This window comes from Micromesistius poutassou (assembly GCF_964030765.1).
Source record: "Micromesistius poutassou genome assembly, chromosome: 4".
Lineage (NCBI taxonomy): Eukaryota > Metazoa > Chordata > Actinopteri > Gadiformes > Gadidae > Micromesistius > Micromesistius poutassou.
Genome location: NC_140274.1, coordinates 3,363,387 through 3,370,886, shown reverse-complemented (window position 1 = coordinate 3,370,886; position 7,500 = coordinate 3,363,387).

Sequence of the window (7,500 nt, the reverse complement as noted above, 5' to 3'; positions counted from 1 at the left end):
ACACACTCAGAAGTGCAGTGAGTGTGACAGAAAGAAAAATATATGTAGACACACGCTCACATAAACAGGAACTCAATGCATGCACACAACTACACTTAGACATGGTAGAAAGTACACGCACACATTTACACAGACATGCCACAAACTGCACACACACACACACACACACACACACACACACACACACACACACACACACACACACACACACACACACAGACACACACACACACACAGACACACACACACACACACACAGACTCACATGCACACACTCACACAGGTGCCTTGTCATCTGCAAGCAGGGCAGAATGAAAGCTTTTCTTTGTGAGCAGAATGAGTCTTTCTAACTCTGAATCCCAGCAGTCTTCAGGAGACATCTTTGGATGCAACAATACGTTTATAAGATCGAATGGCCGTCAATACAAACCTGAGTAGAGCTTTCTATCTATTCATGTCAGTGTGTATGTGTGTGTGTATGTGAGTGTGTTTGTGTGTGTTTTGTTCTTATATACAGTATACAGTATATATATTTTTTATCTGTGTGTGTGTGTACGTTTTGTTTTCTCATATGCGTGTGTGTGTGTGCATGTGTGTGTGTGTGTGTGTGTGTGTGTGTGTGTTTTGTGTGTGCACGTGTGTTTGTGTGCACGTGTGTATGCATGCGTGTGTGTGTGTGTGTGTGTGTGTGTGTGTGTGTGTGTGTGTGTGTGCGCGCGCACTCTGGCAGCGTGTCTTTGTGAATCCACTCGTCCTTGGGAAGAGGGGTTGATCCCTGGTTACAAGCAATCAATCAGTAGGCCGAGGACCACATGGGGGGTCACCAAGACGGTGGCCCCCTCTCCATCACCCCAAGAAGGCCACCCTGCCCCGGGGCCCGCAGAGGGGCCGGGCCGGCCGTCACCACCACCGCCACAAAAGCAGCAATGCCCTTTTTTTCCTCCCAGCCAGACAGAATAATATAAGTCAAAACCACTCATCGCTGTGGGGGCATTCAGGATGGGATGCGGGCGAAACTCTCCAATAAAGGTCCTCGGACGTGTTCCTCACCAATATCTGCGCCGTTGTTCGTGGTTGTTTGTTTACACGGTTCAAATGAATGAGACGTAAACATCTCTGACATATCTCGTTACGTTGTGAGTATGACAGGACGGGTGTTTATCGGGCTGATAATACTGGTAAAGCAACACAGCCTGGCAACCCCGATCCTCCCACGCCGCTGCGTGACGTCAGCAACAACACCAGCAGAATGATGTCAAGGTGGTGTTTATTTAGAATCGTTTTCATGTCTCATGTCTCAGCCATGAATGTCAGCGTTTGAGGCTGCTGATGACTTCCCACAATGCACCTGGGGGGGGGGCTTCCATGAAGGCAATGACTCATACAGCTTCAAGCCAAAACTCTGACACTTTGTGGGGGTGGGGGGAGGATGAGCACCATCACAGGCGTCATCGTGCATTTATGGCCTAATGAGCCAATTACTAAACCTTTTCATTTCCCCAAAACAAAAACAGAAAATAGAATGCCCCCGAAATAGGCAATTACCTCCCAAGTCAGGGAGAGAGCGCGAGCGATGGAAGCTGAACACCATGGCACTCACAGCTGTGATTACGGCACCCTTCAGGTCGCCACAGAGGGCTTATTACGACGGCGGAGACGATTGTGCCGTCGATAGGAGGATGACAGCGGAGAGGGGGGGGGGGGGGGGTGAATAAAGTCGAGACAGTAAGAGAAGAGATGAGCGAAAGAAAGACAGAAAGAATGGATTAGCAAACGAGAGGATGAAGAGGGAAGGGAGGATGAGGAGGAGGAGGTGGGAGGTGGGGGGCAGGGGCTGGGCGGGGGGTGGGGGGGGGGGGGGGGGTGGGGCGGTATTTCAAGTGTGATGGACTCAGGTGGGAGTGGACGTGCAATTAATCAACATTAGGGCAAGTGCTAGCTGTCGGTGACCCGGACACAGTGAGCCGTGGGAGTGAGTGAGAGCCACGCGCTAATCAAACACAAAGGGCCTCTACTGAAGGGATCGATCAGGATGACGCACACACAGGGATGCGCGCACACACACACACACACACACACACACACGCACACACACACACGCACACACACTTATGCATGCAGTAGAATGCATACATACACGCATACAAGCACAGACACACACACACACACACACACACACACACAAAGACACAAAACTAGTGTGTGATGCTATGTCGCCGCAGTGGAAACTCCTGCAGTCTTTGTGGAGTTTAAGGCTCCCACTATTGTGTGTGTGTGTGTGTGTGTGTGTGTGTGTGTGTGTGTGTGTGCGTGCGTGCGCATGCGTGCGTGCGTGTGTGCGTGTGTGTGTGTGTGTGTGTGTTGTGCATGTGTTTGCGGGTGTGTGTGTGTGTGTGTGTGTTCTTGTAGCATTTGTGTGTGTGTGTGTGTGTGTGTGTGTGTGTGTGCGAGTGTGCGTGCATGTGTGCATGCATGCTTGTGTGTGTGTGTGTGTGTGTGTGTGTCAGCGGCAGTGCAGAGCAGATCTCTCCGTTCTACATCCTCAGGGTAACTGACAGCTGGCCGTAAAACAACGTCAGTGTGGTTGTGTCAACGCCACCGCTGACGGATGGCTCTCTAAATAAAAATTAAAGTTCTTGAACCCACTGTTTCTATTGCTCTTCATTATTTATATAGAAATCTAAGTGGCAAGTCAAAACACTCCCTTCAGCTGCCTGGGGAGGATCCATAAATCTAATAAATGTCTACTTCTGTGGAGACGGATCACTCCATAACTATATATATAAATATATATATATATATATATGTGTGTGTGTGATTCTCTGTGTCTGGCTGGGCCACTGTTCATGGCTGAGCAGTGTGTGTGTCTGCAGTATATGTGTTGTGACAAGCTGTCCTGATAGCCCGACTCCAGCGCCCGGGCACAAGTGGCAAAACGGATGATGCAGCGGAGCGGTCGGCTCCACGGAGACGGAGAAGGAGAGCAGAGATATACGAGGCGGCTCACGGGCGAGGAAGGGCCCGCTCTCAGACCGCGACGCACGACGCCTCGTGCGGGGTGACTTGTGACTTGAGTGACTTTGGTCTATAGGGGGTTGAGGTTTGATTCTCGTTTCTGTCGACATGTTCAGGTGCACGGCTGCTGGCCCATGATGCAACAGGCCCATGTCTCGCCATGGAAAAGTAAACAGGCCTTTTATCTGGGAGGTTTTGTGTGTGTCGAAGGGGGGCACTGGGTACACTCCGTCGGGAACAGGACTGCCCGTTTACCACGGTCCCCTCGGAATCACGGGAAGTGCGGGAGGAGACGGAGGCTCCTAAAAACGATTTGGGAACGTCAGGTGCGACGTCAGGTGTTTGGGTTAGCGGGTACGCGACCAGCCGGAGTGATGGTGCCGGGTGCCACCGCGCCGCGCCGCGCCGGCGTTGAACACAGCTACAGGCCGGCTCACCCAGCCACCGGCCGGCGCCGCCGGGAGGCCTGGGAGACCGCTCAGACCAGAGACATGAAGGCAGCGCAAACCTTCCTCGTGGCTCAGGGGGCGGCCGGCTCGAGCCGGCGCCGTACGAGTCCTGCCGTCTCCCAGGTACCCGAGGCTAAGCCACTATTTTTAAAGGCTATATGTTACATCTTCTGCGCTCTGGGTGCAATTTACCGGAAAATAAGGGAACTGGATGCTAATGAAACTACTGCAGTAAACAGCGGCCCTACTGACAGCGGTGCTAGTCAGTAGACACTAACAACGTGACTCTGCTGAGGTTCACCACGAGGTCCACAGATGCCCTAATAGTTCCAGCGACGGCTGCTGTTTTCTACCTATGCCGTAAGTGAATACATACATCAGAGCCTGCCCTTTCCAGCGTGGGACACGCTTTGTCGTGAATAACACTCATCCAGCCACCACCGCTTCCAGCCGTCCACAGAATTCAGCACAAAGGCCGGGGAGCGCGGCCGTTGTGTGCGTCGCTTTACAGGAAGCTGGACTGTCAGTCCACTACTGTCAAAATATTCTGCTTCTGGAGCAAACAAAAATGAAGCTTACATTGCAGCCTCTCACCTGGTCCAGATGGGCTTTCCACAAAAAAATGAAAGAAAGAAAAATGCTTTTTTGGCTGTATTCTCAAATGTATCCAGTGGCTGGAATCCAGTTCTGCCATGCATGGGAACATCTGATGTTTCTCGTTAGTTTGAATCTGGCGGTATTGAAGAGGACTATATAAGGTTCACGTTGACTCAAGTCTGCAACAGCGCTCGGAACCATAATAATTGTAAGCTGAAAATGTGGTGACTTTGTTGAATCAGAATTGCTTTTATTACATCCTATTGAATACAGGAGTACAATTCTTATGCTTTGGTCCTCAACAGCCACAGCAATAATACAATATAAAGTAAATAGATGGTCCTTGCATGAATCCCAACCTTTGTTAGGTTACCATGCAACCGTGCTCAAGGCCTCTCTCCCATTGAGAGCGAGGAATGCAAAAAAATTGTCCACTTATCCTTGGAACCTTTATTTAACTTTGGGTAAATATACAAATTGAATGGATGTTGTCCGGTGCTTCCATGGCATGTATGAAGCATGTACTGAAGCTCTGAAACCAGGAAACCATTAGATGAGGAGCAGAGAGGCTGTTGTTGCCCTCTCAACCGCATCCATTCATGTAAACCTAAAAGGTTCATGGCCCATATGTATTTACAACTTTATTGAACTATATATAACTATATATGCAGTATATAAAGATATACTGTATATATATATATATATATATATATATGTGTTTGTGTGGGTGTTGTGTATATGTGTGTGTGTGTGTGTGTGTGTGTGTGTGTGTGCGTGCGTGCGTGCGTGCGTGTGTGTGTGTGTGTGTGTGTGTGTGTGTGTGCAAAGGCGTGTGTGTGTGTGTGTGTGCGTGCGTGCGTGCGTGCGTGCGTGCGTGCGTGCGTGCGTGCGTGCGCGTGTGTGTGTGTGTGTAATGGACTAAGGGGTTGAGTAGCGACAGCCACTTCCTCTCCATAAAGGCCCGCCCCTCCAGAGGCCGTGCAGCAGCAGCAGTGGCCGTGGTCCACTTCCACAGGTTCTGCTGAACGGAAAGGTCAATGCTGTGTTTCCAGAGGAGCAGTGGGAGAATACATAATGAACAGTATATATATATATATATATATAATATATATATATATATATATATATATGTATATGTGTGTGTGTATATATATTTATAGATATTACTAAATGTCATTTTCATGATAATGGACACACACACACACGCACAGGGGGAAGAGGTCCGTAAAGGTCGTTGCGGCGGCCAACAGCCGTCCCACTCTGTTTGTGTCACCGGCGCGGTGGCGGACACCTTTAATTGGTGGTCTCTGATCACTGGAACGGACCGACAGGGAAATACAGAGAATATCTGCACCTGGTGGGGAGTGAAGCTCAAATAAGGACTGTGATTAGAGAGAAGCAGTAAGGAGTTAAGGAGACAGAGACGTAGGAAAGGAGAGAAGCAGTAGGAGTCAAGCAGACAGATGTAGGAAAGGAGAGAAGCAGTAGGAGATAAGGAGACAGAGACATAGGAAAGGAGAAAGCAGTAGGAGTCAAGCAGACAGAAATAGGAAAGGAGAATCAGGGACGTGGCGCTGGAGTGGCTTTCTGAATTTACAGGAAGTGAAATGGATCTCACTCTCCCCCTCTCATCAATTACCTTTTAGGGACCCGGCGGTGGGCGTGATTTTTTTGGGTATCCCAGAATGCCGCGGTAGATGTGAGCGGCCAACAGAGTAAACAGAGCGCTGGTTTGAACGGGCGGCTCTCGGGAGGGGAGTGCGTGTGAAAGCATGAATGTTGTGTGGGCTGCCGGTGTGGAAGAGGAGATTGGACTTTCTCCAGGGGTAAACGTATGTCCTCAAACATTGAAGTGAAGGCGGGGAAGTAGCGACTTGACCTCTGCAAGCGTTCACTCCGGCATTTACACAGAAGCCCTTCTCTCGCTTTGACTTTTTTGACACCAAAGTCGGAGCAATCTCGCGCGTTACAAACTGTGTGATCACGTTTAGTATCAACTCAAAACCGTTCGCTCCGACAACCGACACCTGAGGAAAGGAAACGACTAGTATTGGGTCGGTTTGAGAGGACTGATGCACCGCTGGACCACCGCTGCATCTAAATGTAAATAAGCCTATACCCATCCTCGTATCATCTCCAATCTAGTTATGCACGCACTCAAGGTCGCTTGGCATCCGAGCCAGAAACTCAGTGAGCGAACCCAAAGGATTGTGACGGGTGTTTTCCGATTCAGGGTGTATTCCCCTCCGCCTGTGATTGCGCCCCCTGTAACCTTCTCCTCCTCCTCTGAAGACCTATTCAAGGGAAGGACAACAACAAGCAGAAGGAACAATTCCCTTCACACGCTCCAGGCACGCCGCTCTGAACGAGCCGTTCTCTTCCCTTTCAACGCGGCAACAAGCATACAAATGGCGAAGGTTTCGGTGCGAGGTACATTCAGATTTGCTCCGTTTAGTCGTACCCTCTTCTGCTCGTTCACTTGATGTGTGAATGGCACTCCTTCTTTTCTTTTTGTTCTCTCTTTGTCTCTTCCGTTCGTTCGTGTCCAGAGTGAAGAAAATTCCCACCTTGGGGTATCCATGGCGATAAGACCACAAGCGTTCTAAGCGGTGGCTGTGCGAACACAATGGTCCCGACATAAATAGGCCGTAGGGCCCCGGTGCCAGCAGTAGACCTGGCTGCCAGCGTGGCTGCCAGCGTGAGCACGTCTCCCATGTCCCTCAGGGAAGGAACAGCAAGCCATAGGATGGAAACACATTCACGGCACGACGACTCAAACCGCGTTCAACGCGGTCAAAAGTGAGGAATCAGCCGTCGACGCTGAGCACTGAATCAAACCCTGGTGGAGACACGGGCCGCCTATGGAAACGTCTTCACTTTAGTCCCAGTTCCCTTCACCGCCGTGTGCAGTAGCCCACTGCTGACCACTGGATGTTCCCCATGCAGCGCAGCAGTCTGCAGCATCGACGGACTAAATAATCATCACATACTTACATTCAGGGCATTGAGCGGACGCTTTCCTCCAAAGCGACTTACAATAAGTACATTTGTCAGAAGTAAGAGAAACATCAATATATCGCTTTCGGTACAGTCAGGGCCGCTGCTAGGCTTTTGGAGGCCCTAAGCATAATTGGTCATATATTGGTCAGGGAGCCCCCACCCCCAAACACACACACACACACACACACACACACACACACACACAGAACATGTCATCATAGATCGAAATAACAGCCTCAACAGCAGCACCATCAGTAATATATAAAGTAATATATAAATAATATATGAGTAATATATACAACTTTCTTAACAGCAGCATTACAATATAACAAATATTGCAAAACAACTGCAGGCTCCAAAGATGAACGAAAATAATTATGCACATGAATAAGGTATTAAAGGAAGTCATCAAAACAAACACACACACACACAACAATTT